Raw genomic sequence first — 20,282 nt, forward strand, 5'->3', positions numbered from 1 at the left:
CAGCAAGCCTGCCGGCCTGCTTCAACCCCTGCCTGTACCCAGTGGCCCCTGGCAGCACATCGCTATGGACTTCGTCACGAACCTTCCTCTCTCAGCAGGATGCAACACCATCTGGGTGGTGGTGGACCGGTTCTCTAAGATGGCACATTTTATCCCGCTGACCGGCCTACCCTCTGCTCCTCGACTGGCAAGCTTCTTCATTCAGCACATCTTCCGCTTGCATGACTTGCCTCTTCACATTGTGTCCGACCGGGGGGTTCAGTTTACCTCCAAGTTCTTGAGAGCCCTCTGTAAACTCCTGGATGTGAGTTTGGACTTTTCCTCTGCCTATCACCCCCAGTCCAATGGGCAAGTTGAGAGGATCAACCAGATCATGGAAAATTATCTCCGCCACTTCATCTCTTCACAGCACGATAACTGGGTACAGCTTCTACCATGGGCGGAGTTTTCATATAATAACCACACAAGTGAGTCCACCACCTCCACTCCGTTTCACATCGTGTACAGTCAACATCCCAGAGTTCCTCTTCCAGTGTCTACTTCATCTCAGGTACCCGCTGCTGACTCTGCATATGGGGACTTCCTGCAAATCTGGCAACAGACCCGGTCCTCTATTTTGCTGGCGGTAGATCGCATGAAGCGTAAGGCAGATACCAAAAGAAGAGAGCCGCCTCAGTATCTTCCTGGGACTAAAGTCTGGCTGTCCACTAGAAACATTCGCTTGAGGGTGCCTTCATACAAGTTTGCTCCCAGGTTCCTTGGTCCCTTCGAGATCCTGCAACAAATTAACCCTGTTTCCTATAAGCTGCGGCTGCCCCCTACCCTCAAAATCCCTAACTCCTTCCATGTGTCCCTCCTGAAACCAGTGGTCCTGAACCGCTACAGCAAGACCTCTAGTTCCACAGTTGCTTCCAGCGGTCCTTCTGATGTATTCGAGGTAAAGGAGATCCTGGACACGCAAGAGGGTAGGAGGAAGGACTTTCTATCTGGTGGACTGGAGAGGGTTTGGTCCTGAGGAGAGGTCCTGGGAGCCAGAAGAGAACCTCAGCGCCCCTACTCTTATTAAAAAGTTCCTCTCTCACTCTGGTCCCAAGAAGAGGGGGCGTAAGAGGGGGGATACTGTAGCGCCCATGGCCGCGGGCCGTCGGGTTCACTCACCTCCCGACGCCCGCAGCCATGGATCTGTGAGCGCTGGCCTCCGTCTCCCTCCTAGGAGATGCCAGCGCTCACTTCCGCTCCGTCCGTCTGGGTCCCGTAGGGTGCGTGCGCACGCTCGCGCCCGCTCTTAAAGGGCCAGCGCGCGCACATGAAAACAATGATCATTAACCCACATGATTTCCTGCCCTATAAGAATGCCCCAGCCCTTCTGATCCTTGCCTGAGCATTGTTAGTCTTTCCCAGTCTGTCTCGCAAATGGTCCCTTAGTGTCTCCCGTTCCAGCTGTTACCCGTGCCCTGTTACCGTTCCTGTATTCCGCATTGTTCCTGTGCCTACCCGTGTTCAAGTGTCATCTGCCACGTCGAGTGCCATCTGCCACGTCAAGTGCCATCTGCCACGTCAAGTGTCTTCTGCCACGTCAAGTGCCATCTGCTCATCGTATACTGCCCGCTACGTCTGGCGCCACTTTCCGCACCTGCCTCCATCCGTGCTGAAGCCACAGTCACCGCCCGGACTATTTCAGGTACCTAAGCATTACTGTCTGCCATCTTACTTTCACATAGACTGTGACCTGGTCAGCTGCCTCCCCGCTACGGCGGAGCGGCCTAGTGGGTCCACAAACCCAGTGTCCGTGACAATGGGTGCCTGTACTTAGATCAGGGATAGATGGAGGCACAAAGGATAATGATTATTAGTGTGTAGGACGGTGTGCAGGGAGGGCGCTGCCAGGAATTAGAGCAGGGAATGACCTGTGAACATAGAGGGGCGTGGCAGTATGCAAATAGCTGAGATGCTTTGGAGGAGGGGGGGGAATGCAACTGTCTCCTCAGATGCAGCAGGGGATCATGGGTATGGTGGGTTACAAGACAGGAAACAGACAGCAAGGGATGTAAACAAAAAGAAAGAGCAGCAGTGACGATGAAGATCAAACAGAAACTGGTTAGACGTTTAATAGGGGGTATTAGGGAAGGCAAACCAAGGCTGGGGGACACTTTTTAGAATTTTTTTTTTTTCGGGACAACCCCTTTAATATCCCGATACATTCACACTCTAGAGGAGTTTGTGTAACAAGAATAGAATAGCTGAGTTCTCCATTGTTTTTGCATTGAGGAAACTCCCTAGTCACATGCGTCTCCTGGAGACACACTATGGAAGAAAGATCGTGTTTTATTAATTCGAATACTGCAACTCTTTAGTCTACTCCCCATACTGGGCACATTACATGATAGAATGTTTAACCCCTTCCCTCTTTGGCTACTTTTGACCTTCCTGACAGAGCCTCATTTTTCAAATCTGACAAGTTTCATTTCATGTGGTAATAACTTTGGAATGCTTTTACCTATCCAAGCGATTCTGAGATTGTTTTCTCGTGACACATTGGACTTTATGTTACTGGCAAAATTTGCTCGATATGTTCAGTATTTAATTGTGAAAAACACCAAAATTTTGCGAAAAATTGCAAAAATGTTAATTTTTCTTAATTTAAATGTATTTGTGTAAAGGATCTGCCAGACACAGCTTCTGTGTCGACGCCCGTGGTTAATCAGTCTGCATCTGCTCCTAGGTCTGATAGAGTGACTCGATCTGCTACCACTCAGGCTGGTAGGCTGAGGAGTGGGAGAACCTATCACAGCCTGTCCAGACGGAGCTAGCTCCCGCCCTCGGTCTATTTATACCTTCATTTTCTGCTCTTCCTTTGCCTGTGATTCTGTCTGGTTTCCTGGCTCTGCTGTTCCTGCTAGTACTATTGACCTCTGCTTCAAATTGACCCTGGCTTTACAGACTACTCTCCTGCTCTGTGTTTGGTACCTCGTACACTCCTGGTTTGACTCGGCTCGTTCACTACTCTTGTTGCTCACGGTGTTGCCGTGGGCAACAGCCCCATTTCCCTTAGCTTCTGTGTAACCTTGTCTGTTTGTCTGTCGTGCACTTATTGAGCGTAGGGACCGTCACCCAGTTGTACGCCGTCGCCTAGGACGGGCCGTGCAAGTAGGCAGGGACTGAGTGGCGGGTAGATTAGGGCTCACCTGTCTGTCTCCCTACCCCGACATTACAATCTGCTTGTAAGACAGGCAGTTATAGCACACAAAATTGTTGCTAATTAACATCCCCCATATGTCTACTTTAGATTGCCATCGTTTTTTTCATCAACATCCTTTTATTTTTCTAGGACGTTACAAGGCTTTAAACTTTAGCAGCAATTTCTCCCATTTTCAAGAAAATGTCAAAAGGCTATTTTTACAGGGGCGAGTTCAGTTGTGAAGTGGCTTTGAGGGCCTTATATATTAGAAACCCCCAAAAAGTCACCCCATTTTAAAAACTATACCCCTCAAAGTATTCAAAACAGCATTTACAAAATAGACGTTTCACAGGAATTAAAGCAAAGTAGAGGTGAAATTTACAAATTTCATATTTTTTTGCAGAAATTCATTTTTAATCCAATTTTTTTTATAACACAGAAAGTTTTACCAGAGAAATGCAACTCAATATCTATTGCCCAGTTTCTGCAGTTTTAGGAAATATCCCACATGTGGCTCTAGTGTACTACTGGACTGAAGCATTTTGGGGCCTTATTTTTATTAGAATATATTTTAGGCACCATGTCAGGTTTGAAGGGCTCTTGCGGTGCCAAAACAGTGGAAATCGCCCAAAAGTGACCCCATTTGGGAAACTACACACCTCAAGGAAATTATTTAGGGGTATAGTGAGCATTTTGACCGCACAGGTTTTTGACAGAAATTATTGGAAGGAGGTCGTGAAAATTAAAATCTAAATTTTTTCAAAGAAAATGTAGGTTTAGCGATTTTTTTTCTAATTTCCACAAGGACTAAAGGAGAAAAAGCACCGCAAAATTTGTAAAGCAATTTCATCCAAGTAAAACAATACCCCACATGTGGTCATAATTGGCTGTTTGGACACACGGCAGGGCTTAGCAGGGAAAGAGCGTTATTTGGCTTTTGGAGTTCACATTTAGCAGGAATGGTTTGCGGAGGCCATGTCAAATTTGCAAAGCCCCGGAGGGGATAAAACAGCGGAAACCCCCCACAAGTGACCCCATTTTGGAAACTACACCCATTGAGGAAATTATCTACGAGTATAGTGAGCGTTTAGACCCCACAGGTTTTTTGCAGAAATTATTGGAAGTAGGCCCTGAAAATGACAATCTAAATTTTTATAAAGAAAATGTAGGTTTTGTTAAGGATCTGCCAGGCACAGCTTCTGTATCCACGCCCATAGGTAATCAGTCTGCACCTGCTTCTATGTCTGTGAGACTGACTCCATCTTCCACCACTCAGGATGGCAGGCTTAGGAGTGGGAGAGCCTATCACAGCCTGGCCAGACAGAGCTAGCTCCCACCCTCTGTCTATTTATACCTGCCTTTCCTGTTCCTCCTTGCTTGTGATTCTTCTCTGTTGGTTTCCTGGCCCTGCTGCAGCTTCTTGAAATACTTGTCCCTGCTTCGTATTGACCCTGGCTTACTGACTACTCTTCTGCTCTGCGTTTGGTACCTCGTACACTCCTGGTTTGACTCGGCTTGTTCACTACTCTCCTGCTCTGCGTTTGGCACCTCGTACTCTCCTGGTTTGACTCGGCTTGTTCACTACTCTCCTGCTCTGCGTTTGGCACCTCGTACTCTCCTGGTTTGACTCGGCTTGTTCACTACTCTCCTGCTCTGCGTTTGGCACCTCGTACTCTCCTGGTTTGACTCGGCTCGTTTACTACTCTTGTTGCTCACGGTGTTGCCGTGGGCAACTGCCCCATTTCCCTTTGTTCTGTGTTTCCTTGTCTGGTTGTCTGTCGTGCACTTATTGAGTGTAGGGACCGTCGCCCAGTTGTACCCCGTCGCCTAGGGCGGGTCGTTGCAAGTAGGCAGGGACTGAGTGGCGGGTAGTTTAGGGCGCACTTGTTTGTTTCCCTATCCCTGTCATTACATAATCACAAGCCCATATACCTACTCTACCCTGGTCCCTCACACCACTATGGACCCCCTTGAGACCCTGGTTCAGCAAATGCAGGGTCTCTCACTACAGGTCCAGGCCCTGGCTCAGAGGGTCAACCAGCCTGATGCTACCATGGTAGTGCCCCTCACCTCACCTCTTGAACCCCACCTCAAGTTGCCTGACCGGTTCTCAGGGGACCGGAAGACTTTTCTCTCCTTTCGGGAGAGTTGTAGGCTCTATTATCGTTTAAAGCCCCACTCCTCAGGTTCTGAGAGCCAGCGGGTGGGTATAATTATGCCCCGGCTCCAGGAAGGGCCCCAAGAATGGGCCTTCTCCTTGGCTCCTGACGCCCCTGAACTTTCCTCCGTTGATCTTTTCTTTTCTGCTCTCGGACTCATTTATGACGAGACTGACAGGACTGCCTTTGCCGAGAGTCAGCTGGTGACCTTACGTCAGGGTAAGAGACCTGTTGAGGAGTATTGCTCTGACCTTAGGAAGTGGTGCGTAGCTTCTCAGTGGAATGACCCTGCCTTAAGGTGCCAGTTTAGGTTGGGTCTGTCCGCCCTGAAAGACCTGCTAGTTAGCTATCCCTCTTCTGATTCCCTAGACCAGGTTATGGCTTTAGCGGTACGACTTGACCGATGTCTCAGGGAATGACAACGTGAAAGATTTTGTGTTTTCTCCTCTGACTCCCCCATGATGCCTCCCGAGGTTCCGTTGCTTCGTTCTTCCACGGAAGACTCGGAGGTACCTATGCAACTCGGGGCCTCCGTGTCCCCCCAACAACGTAGAGAGTTCCGCAGGAAGAATGGTCCCTGCTTCTATTGTGGGGATGACAAGCATCAAGTGAACACCTGTCCTAGGCATAAGAATAAGCAGCCGGAAAACTTCCGCGCCTAAGTGATCATCGGGGAGGTCACTTGGGCGCACAGGTATTTCCCGTAAATATGAAACGTAATAAAATCTTGCTTTCCTTTCAGGTCTCTTTTGGTGGTAGGTCTGCTACCGGCAGTGCCTTCGTGGATTCAGGGTCGTCTGCTAATATCATGTCTGTGGAATTTGCTATGTCTCTAGCTATGCCTTTGATTGATTTGCCTAAACCTGTCCCGGTAGTGGGTATCGACTCCACTCCTCTTGCTAATGGTTATTTTACACAGCATACCCCTGTTTTTGAACTCCTTGTTGGCTCCATGCATTTGGAGCAGTGCTCTGTACTGTTGATGCAGGGATTATCGTCCGATTTGGTTTTAGGCCTTCCCTGGTTGCAGTTGCATAATCCGACGTTTGACTGGAATACTGGGGAGTTTACCAAATGGGGTAATGAATGCTTGACGTTATGTTTTTCTGTTAATTCTATTTCTCCCCCTGAGGTGGTGAACACGCTACCCGAGTTTGTTCAGGACTTCGCTGATGTTTTCTCTAAGGAGGCTTCCGAAGTGTTACCTCCTCATAGAGAATACGATTGCGCTATCGATTTGGTACCAGGAGCTAAGCTCCCTAAGGGTAGGATATTTAATCTCTCTTGTCCCGAACGTGAAGCCATGAGAGAGTATATCCAGGAATGCCTGGGCAAGGGTTACATTCGCCCCTCTACTTCTCCGGTAGGTGCTGGCTTCTTCGTAGGGAAGAAGGATGGTGGTCTTAGGCCATGCATTGACTACCGTAACTTGAATATGGTCACTGTAAGGAACCAGTATCCCCTTCCTTTGATTCCTGATCTCTTTAATCAGGTTCAGGGAGCCCAATGGTTCTCTAAGTTTGATCTACGGGGGGCGTATAACCTTATCTGCATCAAAGAGGGGGATGAGTGGAAGACTGCGTTTAACACGCCCGAAGGTCATTTCGAATACCTCGTCATGCCCTTTGGGTTGTGTAATGTTCCCGCGGTCTTCCAGAATTTCATAAATGAGATTTTAAGAGATTACCTGGGGGTATTTATTGTAGTGTACCTTGATGACATGCTTGTGTTTTGCAAGGACTGGTCCTCCCACATTGAGCATGTCAGGAAGGTGCTCCAGGTCCTTCGGGAAAACAAACTGTTTGCAAAGACTGAAAAATGTGTGTTTGGGGTGCAGGAGATACCATTTTTGGGTCAAATCCTCAATCCTCATGAATTCCGCATGGGCCCCGCCAAGGTCCAGGCTGTGGCGGAATGGGTCCAACCTGCCTTCCTGAAGGTGTTACAGTGCTTCTTGGGGTTCGCTAATTATTACAGGAGATTTATTGCTAATTTCTCGGTCATCGCTAAGCCTCTTACGGACCTCACTCGTAAGGGTGCTGATCTCCTCCGCTGGCCTCCTGAGGCTGTCCAGGCATTTGAGGTCCTTAAGAAGTGCTTTATCTCGGCCCCGGTGTTGGTTCAGCCCAACCAAATGGAGCCATTTATCGTGGAGGTTGACGCGTCTGAGGTGGGAGTGGGGGCTGTCTTTGTCTGAGGGGACAAAACAATGAAAACGCCCAAAAAGTGACTCCATTTAGGAAACTACACCCCTTGAGGAATTCATCTAGGGGTGTAGTGAACATTTTGACCCCACAGATGTTTAATAGAATTTGTTAGAATTGGGCAGTGAAAATAAAAACAATCCTTTTTCTTCAATAAGACATAGCTTTAGCGCAAAATGTTTCATTTTCTCAACAAATAAAGGAAAAAAAAGAACCCAACATTTGTAAAGCAATTTCTCCCGAGTACGGCAATACCCCATATGTGGTCATAAACTGCTGTTTGGGCACACGGCAAGGCCTAGAAGGGAAGGAGCGCCATTTGGAGTGCAGATTTTGCTGGATTGGTTTCTGGGCGCCTGTGGGAACAAAACAGTGGAAACCCCCCAGAATTGACCCCATTTTGGAAACTACACCCCTCAATGCATTTACCTAGGGGTGTAGTAAGCATGTTAACCGTGCAGGTGTTTTGTAGAAATTAGTGTGCACTCGATGTTGCAGAGTGAAAATGGGATTTTTTCCATATATATGCCAATATGTGGTGCCCAGCTTGTGCCACCATAACAAGACAAGCTCTATAATTATTATGCTGTGTTTCCTGGTTTTAGAAACACCCTACATGTGGCCCTAATCTTTTGCCTGGACATTCGACCAGGCTCAGGAGTGAAACAGTACCATGTAAAATTGAGGCCTAATTTGGCGATTTACAAAGTATTGGTTCACAATTGCAGAGGATCAGATGTGAAATAATAAAAGAAACCCCTGAGAAGTGACCCCATTTGGAAACTACACCCCTCAAGGCATTTATTAAGGGGTGTAGTGAGCATTTTCACCCCACAGGTCTTTTCCATAAATGAATGCGCTACTGATGGTGCGAATTAAAAATTTATATTTTTCCCTAGATATGCCATTTCAGTGGCAAATATGTCATTCCCAGCTTATGCCACTGGAGAAACACACCCCAAAAATTGTTAAAAGGGTTCTCCCGGGTATGACGATGCCATATACAGTGAAGGAAATAAGTATTTGATCCCTTGCTGATTTTGTAAGTTTGCCCACTGTCAAAGACATGAACAGTCTAGAATTTTTAGGCTAGGTTAATTTTACCAGTGAGAGATAGATTATATTAAAAAAAAACTGAAAATCACTGTCAAAATTATATATATTTATTTGCATTGTGCACAGAGAAATAAGTATTTGATCCCCTACCAACCATTAAGAGTTCAGCCTCCTCCAGACCAGTTACACGCTCCAAATCAACTTGGTGCCTGCATTAAAGACAGCTGTCTTAAATGGTCACCTGTATAAAAGACTCCTGTCCACAGACTCAATTAATCAGTCTGACTCTAACCTCTACAACATGGGCAAGACCAAAGAGCTTTCTAAGGATGTCAGGGACAAGATCATAGACCTGCACAAGGCTGGAATGGGCTACAAAACCATAAGTAAGACGCTGGGTGAAAAGGAGACAACTGTTGGTGCAATAGTAAGAAAATGGAAGCCATACAAAATGACTGTCAATCGACATCGATCTGGGGCTCCATGCAAAATCTCACCTCGTGGGGTATCCTTGATCCTGAGGAAGGTGAGAGCTCAGCCGAAAACTACAAGGGGGGAACTTGTTAATGATCTCAAGGCAGCTGGGACCACAGTCACCAAGAAAACCATTGGTAACACATTACGCCGTAATGGATTAAAATCCTGCAGTGCCCGCAAGGTCCCCCTGCTCAAGAAGGCACATGTACAGGCCCATCTGAAGTTTGCAAATGAACATCTGGATGATTCTGAGAGTGATTGGGAGAAGGTGCTGTGGTTAGATGAGACTAAAATTGAGCTCTTTGGAATTAACTCAACTCGCCGTGTTTGGAGGAAGAGAAATGCTGCCTATGACCCAAAGAAAAACCGTCCCCACTATCAAGCATGGAGGTGGAAACATTATGTTTTGGGGGTGTTTCTCTGCTAAGGGCACAGGACTACTTCACCGCATCAATGGGAGAATGGATGGAGCCATGTACCGTCAAATCCTGAGTAACAACCTCCTTCCCTCCACCAGGACATTAAAAATGGCTCGTGGCTGGGTCTTCCAGCACGACAATAACCCGAAACATACAGCCAAGGCAACAAAGGAGTGGCTCAAAAAGAAGCACATTAAGGTCATGGAGTGGCCTAGCCAGTCTCCAGACCTTAATCCCATCGAAAACTTATGGAGGGAGCTGAAGATCCGAGTTGCCAAGCGACAGCCTCGAAATCTTAATGATTTACAGATGATCTGCAAAGAGGAGTGGGCCAAAATTCCATCTAACATGTGTGCAAACCTCATCATCAACTACAAAAAATGTCTGACTGCTGTGCTTGCCAACAAGGGTTTTGCCACCAAGTATTAAGTCTTGTTTGCCAAAGGGATCAAATACTTATTTCTCTGTGCACAATGCAAATAAATATATATAATTTTGACAAAGTGATTTTCTTTTTTTTTTTTTATATAATCTATCTCTCACTGGTAAAATTAACCTAGCCTAAAAATTCTAGACTGTTCATGTCTTTGACAGTGGGCAAACTTACATAATCAGCAAGGGATCAAATACTTATTTCCTTCACTGTATGTGGAAGGAAACTGCTGTTTGGGCACACTGTAGGGTTCAGAGCGGAGGGAGCGCCATTTGGCTTTTGGAGAGCAGATTTTTCTTGGTAGTAGATTTGTGTGAGTATTGCTGGTGTTTCCGTTTATAATGTGGGGGTACATGTAAGCTGGGCAGAGTATATCAGGGGCATAGTCAGGTAGTATAATAATGGGGTAAAAAACCAATAAAATGATGCATAGAAGTGTGTTACGCTGTGAAGCAATCCTTTCTGCACAGGCCAGTGTCGCACTGATATATGGCGTCCTTTCTTATCCCCCTTTTGGTCCACACTCCGCACCTTTGCAGTTTGGGGAATTTTGCTGGGAAAGTGTTGTCCTGGTATAATACGGGCACCGTCGCTTCCAGCGGATATGTTTGGGCCCTCCCCTTCCTGGTTCCCTAATTTTAGTGCCTTGATAAATCGCCTCTTGAAACAGATGAAATGTTCCCCTCTGATCTGCACAACTGCATATTTTTTATTTCCTAACTTATTGGAGCCATAACTAATTTTATTTTTTTCATAGACGTAGTGGTATGAGGGCTGTTTTTTTGCGGGACGAGCCGTAGTTATTATTGGTACCATTTTGGAGTCCATGCGACTTTTTGATCACCTTTTATCCTATTTTTTGGAGGCCAGGTAACCAAAAAAATGCAATTCTGGCATAGTTTTTTTAGGTTTTTTTATACAGCGTTCACCACGCGTTATAAATTACGTTACCTTTATTTTGCGGGTCAGTACGATTCCGGCGATACCTAATTTATAGAACTTTTTTTATAACGTTTTGCACAATAAAATTACTTTTGTAAAAAGAATGTATTTTTTCTGTCACCACGTTGTGAGAACCATAACTTTTTTAATTTTTTGTCGACGGAGCTGTAGGAGGGCTTGTTTTTTGTGAAACGAGCTATAGTTTTTATAGGTACCATTTTTGGATACGTGCGACTGTTTGATCACTTTTTATTCCAATATTTGTAGGGCAAAGTGACCAAAAAACAGAAACTCTGGTATAGTTTTTGACGTTTTTTTTTTATGCTGTTCACCGTGTGCAATAAATAATATAATATTTTGATACCTCAGGTCGTTACGGTTGCGGCGATAACAAATACGTATGGTTTATTTATTTTTTTCAATAATAAAGGACTTGATAAGGGAACAGGGCGATTGTGTTTTATTTTATTACTTTAAACTTTTATTATGTTTTCAAACTTTTATTTTTTTCCCTTTTTTTTTTACACTTTTTCTCAAGTCCCACTAAGGGACTTGAAGGTCCAACTGTCAGATTTATTTTTTTCTAATAAATTGCACTACCTATGTAATGCAATGTATTAGATCTGTCAGTTATTCACTGACAGCAACCCGATTAGGCTCCGCTTCCCGCCGGGGCCTAATCGGCTTCCGTAATGGCAGAGCAGGAGGCCATTGTGTCTCCTGTTGCCATAGCAGCAGTCGCCGATCCTGATTGGCTGTCAGGGCTGGCGATCCGCTAGCAACCGCTTAGATGCAGCAATCGCTTTCGATTGTTGCATCGAAGGGGTTAATATCAGGGATCGGAGCTAGCTCCGCTTCCTGCCATTACAGGTGGATGTCAGCTGTAAAATACAGCTGACTTCCACTTCTGATGACGCCGGATCAGCTCCTGAGCCGGCGCCATCTTGCCGGCGGCTACGGAAGCAGATCAGGCTCCGCCGCCGGGCGGCTCTTGACCAGCTTCCATGCTAGGCAGACCGGGAGGCCAGTATTAGGCCTCCGGTTGCCATTGCAGCCACCGGAACCCCGACAATGTCATTGCCGGGGTTCCGATGAGCTCCAAACACCTTAAATGTAGCGATCACGTTTGAACGCTGCAGTGAAGGGGTTAATGGCGGGGATCGAAGCTAATTTCGGTCCCCGCCATTACAGCCGGATGTCAGCTGTAAGATACCGCTGATATCCGGCGATTATTTGGCGTATGGATACGGCTAATTGTGGGAAGTCATGGCTTTCCATGGCGTACCCATACGGCAAATGTCGAGAAGGGGTTAACAACATATGTCATAACAAAGAAAGAAAAAAAAAATCTTTCCCTTCTCCCCCAACCCATTTTCCTATCCAACCTCCCCCACTCCCAATTGACCAACTGGTTTGTTACCACCAACCCGCTAGTCCCCACAGCATTGGAAATATATAACCCCAGCACACACAGAGGTACACAAGAGATCCAGATGCAAACAAATTTAGGTTTTATTCAAACAAAGTTGGTAAAGTTGAGGTAGTAAGCGACTTGGTAAAGACGTTTCGGCCGAACCTCGGCCTTTGTCACTGTCGCTATTCGTAGATATCACTGGTATGGGATGTCCGCCGGATCTTCCCTGTGTGTGAACAGCGACAGTGACAAAGGCTGAGGTTTACCAAGTCGCTTACTACCTCAACTTTACCAACTTCTGTTGCAATAAAACTTAAATTTGTTTGCATCTGGATCTTTTGTGTACCTCTGTGTGTGCTGGGGTTATATATTTCCAATATTGTGGGATTCTCGTCCCTACCTTACTAGCACCACGCCAATAGATTGAGGAGTGCATCCCAATATCTATTTTTGAGTCCCCACAGCATAACGCTCACCTTCTACACAGTGGCGGATTAAGAAGACCATGGGCCCTGGGCTGTTACCCAAACTTGGGCCCCCCTTCTCCACCACCACCCTGCCGTGCCGTAACTATTGCTAACACTACCTAAACACTAGTACACAAAGTAGGCACATTATGCACAAAGTACACACAGTACACAAAGTACGCACATTATGCACAAAGTACGCACATTATGCACAAAGTACACACATTATGCACAAAGTACACAAAGTAGGCACATTATGCACAAAGTACGCACATTATGCACAAAGTACACAAAGTAGGCACATTATGCACAAAGCACGCACAGTACACAAAGTACCACATTATGCACAAAGTACGCACATTATGCACAAAGTACACACAGTACACACATTATGCACAAAGTACGCACAGTACAAAGTACGCACATTATGCACAAAGTACGCACAGTACACAAAGTACACACATTATGCACAAAGTACACAAAGTAGGCACATTATACACAAAGTACGCACATTATACACAAAGTATGCATAGTACACAAAGTACACCTTGTAAACACATGAATATGGACATTAAACACACATGAATATGGACATTAAACACACATGAATATGGACATTAAACACACATGAATATGGACATTAAACATACATGAATATGGACATTAAACACACATGAATATGGACATTAAACATACATGAATATGCACATTAAACACACATGAATATGGACATTAAACACACATGAATATGGACATTAAACACACATGAATATGGACATTAAACACACATGAATATGGACATTAAACACACATGCACTTACCTTTTATGTCTTCACTGCAGCTCTTCTCCTGCTCACAGCACAGAGCCCGCCGACAGTCTCCCCTCACCCATGTCCCGACAGCTAGCAGCAGAGGAGAGATGTTTAGAGCAGGGAAGGGGGGCTGGAGGGGGAGCTTCTAAAGCAGCACAGACCACGGCTGCTAAGTAGAAGCGAAGCTCCCCTCGCCTGACAGGTGCGGTCCTGGCACCGGGGCTCCCTCTGGTGCTAGCGACACCACTGGGCATGAGGGGGTTCGGGCGGTCATGGGCCCCCTGGGAGCCTTGGGCCCCGGGCGACCACCCGAAACGCCCTAATGATAATCCGCCACTGCTTCCACACTCCGCACCAGCCCACTACAAGCCCACTGCCAGCCATATAGAAAACAGTTTAGTACTAAACTCCAACCATGCTAATACTCCGCTCCTTCACAATAAGTAGCACTAAGCTCTGCCCATACTAGTACTAGATTCCATCATAATAACTCCCCCAGCACATTCTAAGAGAACAAAAAAAAAATCAACAATTATGACTCAGCAGGTAACTCTCACTTTAACAGACAGCATTATATATCAATAGCCCTAAAGACCCTCAGAGTCCATCCACATCACTACGTCCGGAGAAGATATATTAATAAAAAAAAAAAGGAACCTTTGCTTTGTACACAACTCTCAATTTAGATGAAAAACTCCTAGAATACTCAATTTCTGATTTTCTCAGTCAGGCGATAATTCCATTGAATGTTTGTCTACTTTTCGGAAAAATCAGTATAGTTTCTAATCTGCTGGCCATTATGCTTTAGGTTGGCGTCAGTTTGGCGGCTCGTAAAATAGCGTATCTTTTCTAAGTTGATTTGTAAACCACCACAGATTTTGTCGGAATCCTGTGCACCCTTTGATTGGCAAATTACTTTAAAAAAGATTCATTAGGAAGTGATTACAATAACCAATTCTGTAGAAACTTGACACAATCCGGCCCCTCTATGAAGCCTAGGATTCTTCTATTTGATTTTCTAGATCTGTCCTCCAAATCTATGGTTTTAGCTGCAAAGTTTGACTGTTCAAGGATTTTAACCGTCTCCATATTTAAATGCAACGGATGCTCCACCATTCTCTTATCTCTTATTAATAATATATCCAACCATACAGTTCTCATTTGTGTCTTCAAATACTCTACTGCTATATTGGTTTTTTAACCGTAGTGAGAATCTTCTTCAGGATAATTTTGCCTTGTCTTCCAATAAGAGCCTGTGGGGCTAAAGAAGCGTACTGGCTAATATCCGACCCATGTGACAATACAGAGTCCTCCATCATTATTGTATACGGTTCACTTGTATTATCAGGATTTTTAGAATATGCAGATATTCTATTCTTGCTGCTTTTGGGATTCATGGGCCCTGTTCACACTGAATTTTTTTGAAGCGGAAATTGCGACTGAAAATGCGCCCAAAAAGTCCGAAAATGCCTCCCATATATTTCAATGGGAGGCGGAGACGTTTTTTTCCCGCAAGCGTTTACGTCTCTGACCTCCCATTGACATCAATGGGAGGCAGAGAAAGCGTATTTCGCTGTGTTTTTAACTGTGGCGCTCAATGGGCGCAAGCTAAAAACGAGACATGCAGGCAAATTCCAAACTGAATTTTGAGGCTGAATTTTACACTCAGTGTAAACAGGGCCATATAGTCTTGTATCCAACTTGTGCTTTTTCTTCTGATTTCCAATGATTCTAGCTGCAATACACAAGGAGTAGTTGGGCGCATTTTCATGCCCGTATTCAGGTTTTTTTCTCTAGTGGACGTCGGCATGGTATAGTCACTCCTTAGCAATGAGAAGCGCAATACTTTCTGCTCTATAGGATGGAAAAATGACTACCTCACATATATCCCCAGTTTCTGGAAGCTCAAGATATTTTCGTTTAAATATGCAGATACAAGTGAGGCCTTTGATTAAATATGTAGATACGGGATGCGGCCTAGTTCTAGCAAGTCCAGTCACCTGAATATTCCAGATACTTTTATTTAACTATGCAGCCAAGGGCTAGCAAGCCCAGTTCCTTAAATATTCCAGAAACTTTGGTCTAAATATGCAAATACATGTGCGACCAAGCGCTGGTGGGCCAAGTCACATGTCTAAAAGCACCCATAATTCTACAGTTAAAAAGAACCTGTCGTGGGGGCGTGGCTTGGCTGCCGGACTGAATGGCCGCTTGAAATCTCAGCTCCGTACTGCCTTACCGACATTCAGCGACTACTCAACGCATAATACCTCCTTTACACCCTGAACTTATCGTACCGGAGGATAACACCGCCAGGCATGCCCAGAAGAGGGAAAGCGGTGTCCAGACCGGCGAAACTGCTGGATTTTTACTTTCCACATGACAACCAGACGGCCCAAAATGGCGCCGATGCCTGTTCACAAACAGGCTCACTTACCTCAGCTCCGAGATCCCCGCACTCCACGTCTCCACCTCGCAGAAGCAGCTCTGTTCCGGCTCTGTCGCCCCACACGCTGACAGCTCCTCCTCAAGCACGAGCGTTACCTCCAACTGTGATGCTGCAGGAACTCAGAGGCCGCCATCTTAGGGAGCAGACACGTGAAACCTCGTCCTCCTCAACTCTATCTCATACATCCAGGAGCTCTGCGAAACAACAGAAGAAGGGCCCTCATTTCTCTCAGACCTCAGTAGGACCGGACAAAGACGGACATGAAGATGAAGGTATGTCCTCAGGATCCCCAGATGTTTTAACTGACATGCCATCTTCAAATAACCCTGTCACAGAATTAACCCTCAAGACTATGCTGCAAGCTCTGCAGCAGTCTCTTTACTCTGGTTTTGCTCATTTACTTAAACCTATGTCGGAAGCGTTACACGCAGTGGAGGATAGGGTTCAGCATATCGAATCAAAAATGAGTGTCTTTGCAGCTTCTCATAATGAGCTTATAGATGCCCATTACGACTTGGAAGCAAAAGTGTCACAAATGAAAGCTAAAATGGCCGACATAGAGGACCGTTCCAGACGTAATAACGTCAAATTTAGAGGGATCCCTGAAGACATAGCACCTAAGGATCTGACCCTTTATATTCAAGAGTTTGTCAAGTCTGCACTACCTACATGCACAACTAGAGATCTGATTATCGACAGAGCCCATAGGGTTCCTAGACCTAAGCATCTCGCTGACGATGTTGCAAGGGACGTCCTGGCCCGCTTCCACTTTTTCCACGTGAAAGATAATTTTATGAATGCCGTCAGACAAAAGGAGACTCTTCCTGCGCAATATAACCAGATAGCCGTTTATGCAGACCTATCTGCTGTCACTCTACAACTTAGGAGAGAACTCTCCCCCATCACTTCTGCGCTGAGAAAGCACAAGATCCTATACAAGTGGGGATTTCCAGTGCGTTTAGTGATCAACAGGAATGGATCCATGCACACAATCAGAAACCTTGGAGACGGAGCGCTACTCCTTCAACAGTGGGGTATTTCTGTTGCGGAGGTCCTCCCAGAATCTACGAAGAGAGCTCCCCCACAGCCTGTGCAGGATGACTGGCGAGTGGTCAACCTCCGGAACCGTCCGCGGCGTTGAGGTACACCCTATGGCAGGAACGCTGCTGGGCTTCTTGAGGCCTGGAAAAGCCGGTTTGCAAGCGGACTGTTCCCCCCGCACATGTCTGAACCTTCAAGCTGTTCAGACCTTCCTTTGAGAAAGTATTTACATGCTTTTGTTTTGTTAAATTTTGTCTGTTTTTTGCAGCTATTTTTATTTCATGTATACATATATGGCCACCAAAATGCATACTTATCATTAATTACTAGAACATACCATTTCTGTAATGAAAAAGAACCTGTCGTCTGCCACAGCAGAACTAGTATAGTGCTTTAAAGAAGCAACACCCGCCTGCACCCCTGTATAACATTTATTTGCTAAAAATAACATTTCAGTCATATTGATGTTCAGGATTGAACTGCTGTAGATATATTCAATTAACGATAAGGAAAACAGCCTACTCACAGCTCCATAACAGTCCACAGTAGGGTACAACAAAGGGCTGTAGGTCATCCCAGGCAGCCTGGAGGACTCAGATCGTAGGACAAAAGAAGCCGGCAGCCAGAGACAACAGGAGACAGATGGAAACCTATCCACCCAGTTATTTTAAGCAGCGTGAAGGTAAATAAGTCGGCAGGAAGCCGGCAATAAAAGTACGGGAGGCTCTCCACTGTGTATGTATACTAGTAGGTTATGCAGCAGCTGTTGCAAAACCTTTGTGAACGGAAACATCACTGTGTAGCAGCACAGACCTGTAGAATCAGTGCATTATTATATAGATATTACGGACACGCTAGAGGAAGTCCACTGACATACAATATATACGTCAGACGCTGGACACAGGCGTCACTCCCTGCCACTGACTGTGTCAGCAAATCTCTCTTGCCACTGCAGGATGCTTTGAAACTTTAGAGATGACTCCAATTATCTTTACAGCATCTATAAACTATACAGGTAAATGCTGGATGGCTAAAACGCCCCTGAAGAATCTATACTGCCACGAAGAAACGCGTCAGGAGGATTAAATATATTTAAAGAGGTTCCCCGGTCCCCGTGTCGCAAAAATGAACGGACTGTACCGGACACCAGAACTGGTAGGGGGTGAAGAATCCATTTTTTCTTCTTTTACTGACCAGGATTATTTATGGGACAAATATGGATCTGGATGTGCAGAGTGGATACCAACAATAAAAGCACATTTAGATATCTGGAGCTTGTCGTATGAAATATGCACCACCGTACAGAAGCTCATTAATCTGTGGTTATATGTGCAGCGTCTATTGATATAATGTATTCGTTTTGAAACCAATCACTAGAACACAATCAAGAAGTTTTGATTCACTATGACAACAAAATTATGTTGTATGCTCTCTAATATTCTCTTAGAATTGTTCTTTTAAAATGACCAAGTAAAAGTTATATTTTATAAAAAACCTCCGGATTTATCATACTTTTTCTACAATTATACGGGGGGTTATTCAAAACAAAGTCGAGGTGGAGGACTGCTAACTTCACTTTTTTCTAAGGAATGTCAAACAGTGCAGATGAGCAAAATGTAAAAGTCACATAACTTCTAGTAGAATTTAGTCACTGTTCGGACATCATAAATAAAAAAGCCATTTGTAAGGTGTTTATTGTTTAATTTTAATATCTTGTCTTTTTCAGGAATCCAAGAATTTCTTTGTCACTCTGCTACCAGCTGGAAGAGATCAGAATGGAAAGATGCCTAAACTAACAAGAAGTGAAAGATGTTTCTCTGCCGTCCATTCAGAAAATATTGGCAAAACCATTTCCCGGGCAGCTTACCGGGTCAAATAGGAGACTGAAGGAAACACAATAATCTGTTTGTGTCTCAGTGTGTAAACAGAACAATACACAAGAGAAAATACGGTCATATAATTTCATAATTATAATTTAATGCGCTCGTGGTATTTAACTGGTGTAATTGTAAATACTGATAACAGCCAACTGCCTACCCAGACCTTTAAAAACACATGTACCCAAACAAAGCAAAAGGCTGTCCTATGTTTCACGGAATTTGTCTTGCTATTAGGGTAAGGCCACACTGAGCAGTCCTGACCCGGCCGTGATACAGCGAACAACCGCGCCGGCACCATGTTCAGCACCGCTTTCAAACAGCTTTTTAATAGCCGCCTGTTGCGGGTAAAATGGCCCTTTACATGAAGAAATTGTGCGCCCATTAATTAACACACCCTGTATGGCCGCAGGATGTAAGTAAAGGGCCGTTTTACCCGCATCAACGAACGGGCATTAATAGGCTATTTGACAGCTGCGCTGAACATGGTGCCAGCTCGATTGTTGGATGCATCGCAGCCGGGTCAGGGCTGCTCTATGTGGCCTTACCCCTAAGTTTTATTTCAAAATTTACTTATCAGTACTCGCATGATTGGGTGCCTCTGACTTCGTTTAACGCAAGCACTAAAAGAGCTGACAGTTTGACATATGTGCTATAACTTTGGTCTTGGGTTCCACATGTTTAAATGTGAGTTTTTTGTGTGTGTGTATATATATATATATATATATATACACACACACACACACACACATACTTATATATATATATATATACACACACACACACACACACACACACACACACACACACACACACATTACATAGCATATACCCAGTAAATCCAATGCTACAAGTAAACAGAGCACATACATACAGCTATTGAACCGGATGTGTTTCTATAGTAACAGACTACAAACAAACCCTGTGTAGTCTGATCCTGCAGTCATGCTCCCATATTTTCCATATTTCATTCAATAGGTTCAAAAAACCAAGGGGACAGATTGGAGTATGACAGCAGGATTAGACTACACAGGATTAGGCAGTCAGATACCAGAACCGTGCTGTTAGAAGAAAAACTCTAGCAGACACAGGGCGGACAGACAATATTGCACGAGAAACGAATCTGCTAATCTGCGCTGTTTCAGTACACATGCCTCTGAAGAAAAGTTCTATCCAAACTAAGGACGTGAATTTTGTTCCGTGTGAATGTACACTCTTATTATCGGGCATACAATATTCATCAGGTGTGAACGCACACTACTACTATAGGTGTTACGCTGCTACTGAGGAGTGTGAATGCAGACTACCTATATGTGCTGGTGCTCATTTCAGCAATAATGCACACTGTGTCGTA

Source organism: Rhinoderma darwinii, chromosome 1, assembly GCF_050947455.1.
Source record: "Rhinoderma darwinii isolate aRhiDar2 chromosome 1, aRhiDar2.hap1, whole genome shotgun sequence".
NCBI lineage: Eukaryota > Metazoa > Chordata > Amphibia > Anura > Rhinodermatidae > Rhinoderma > Rhinoderma darwinii.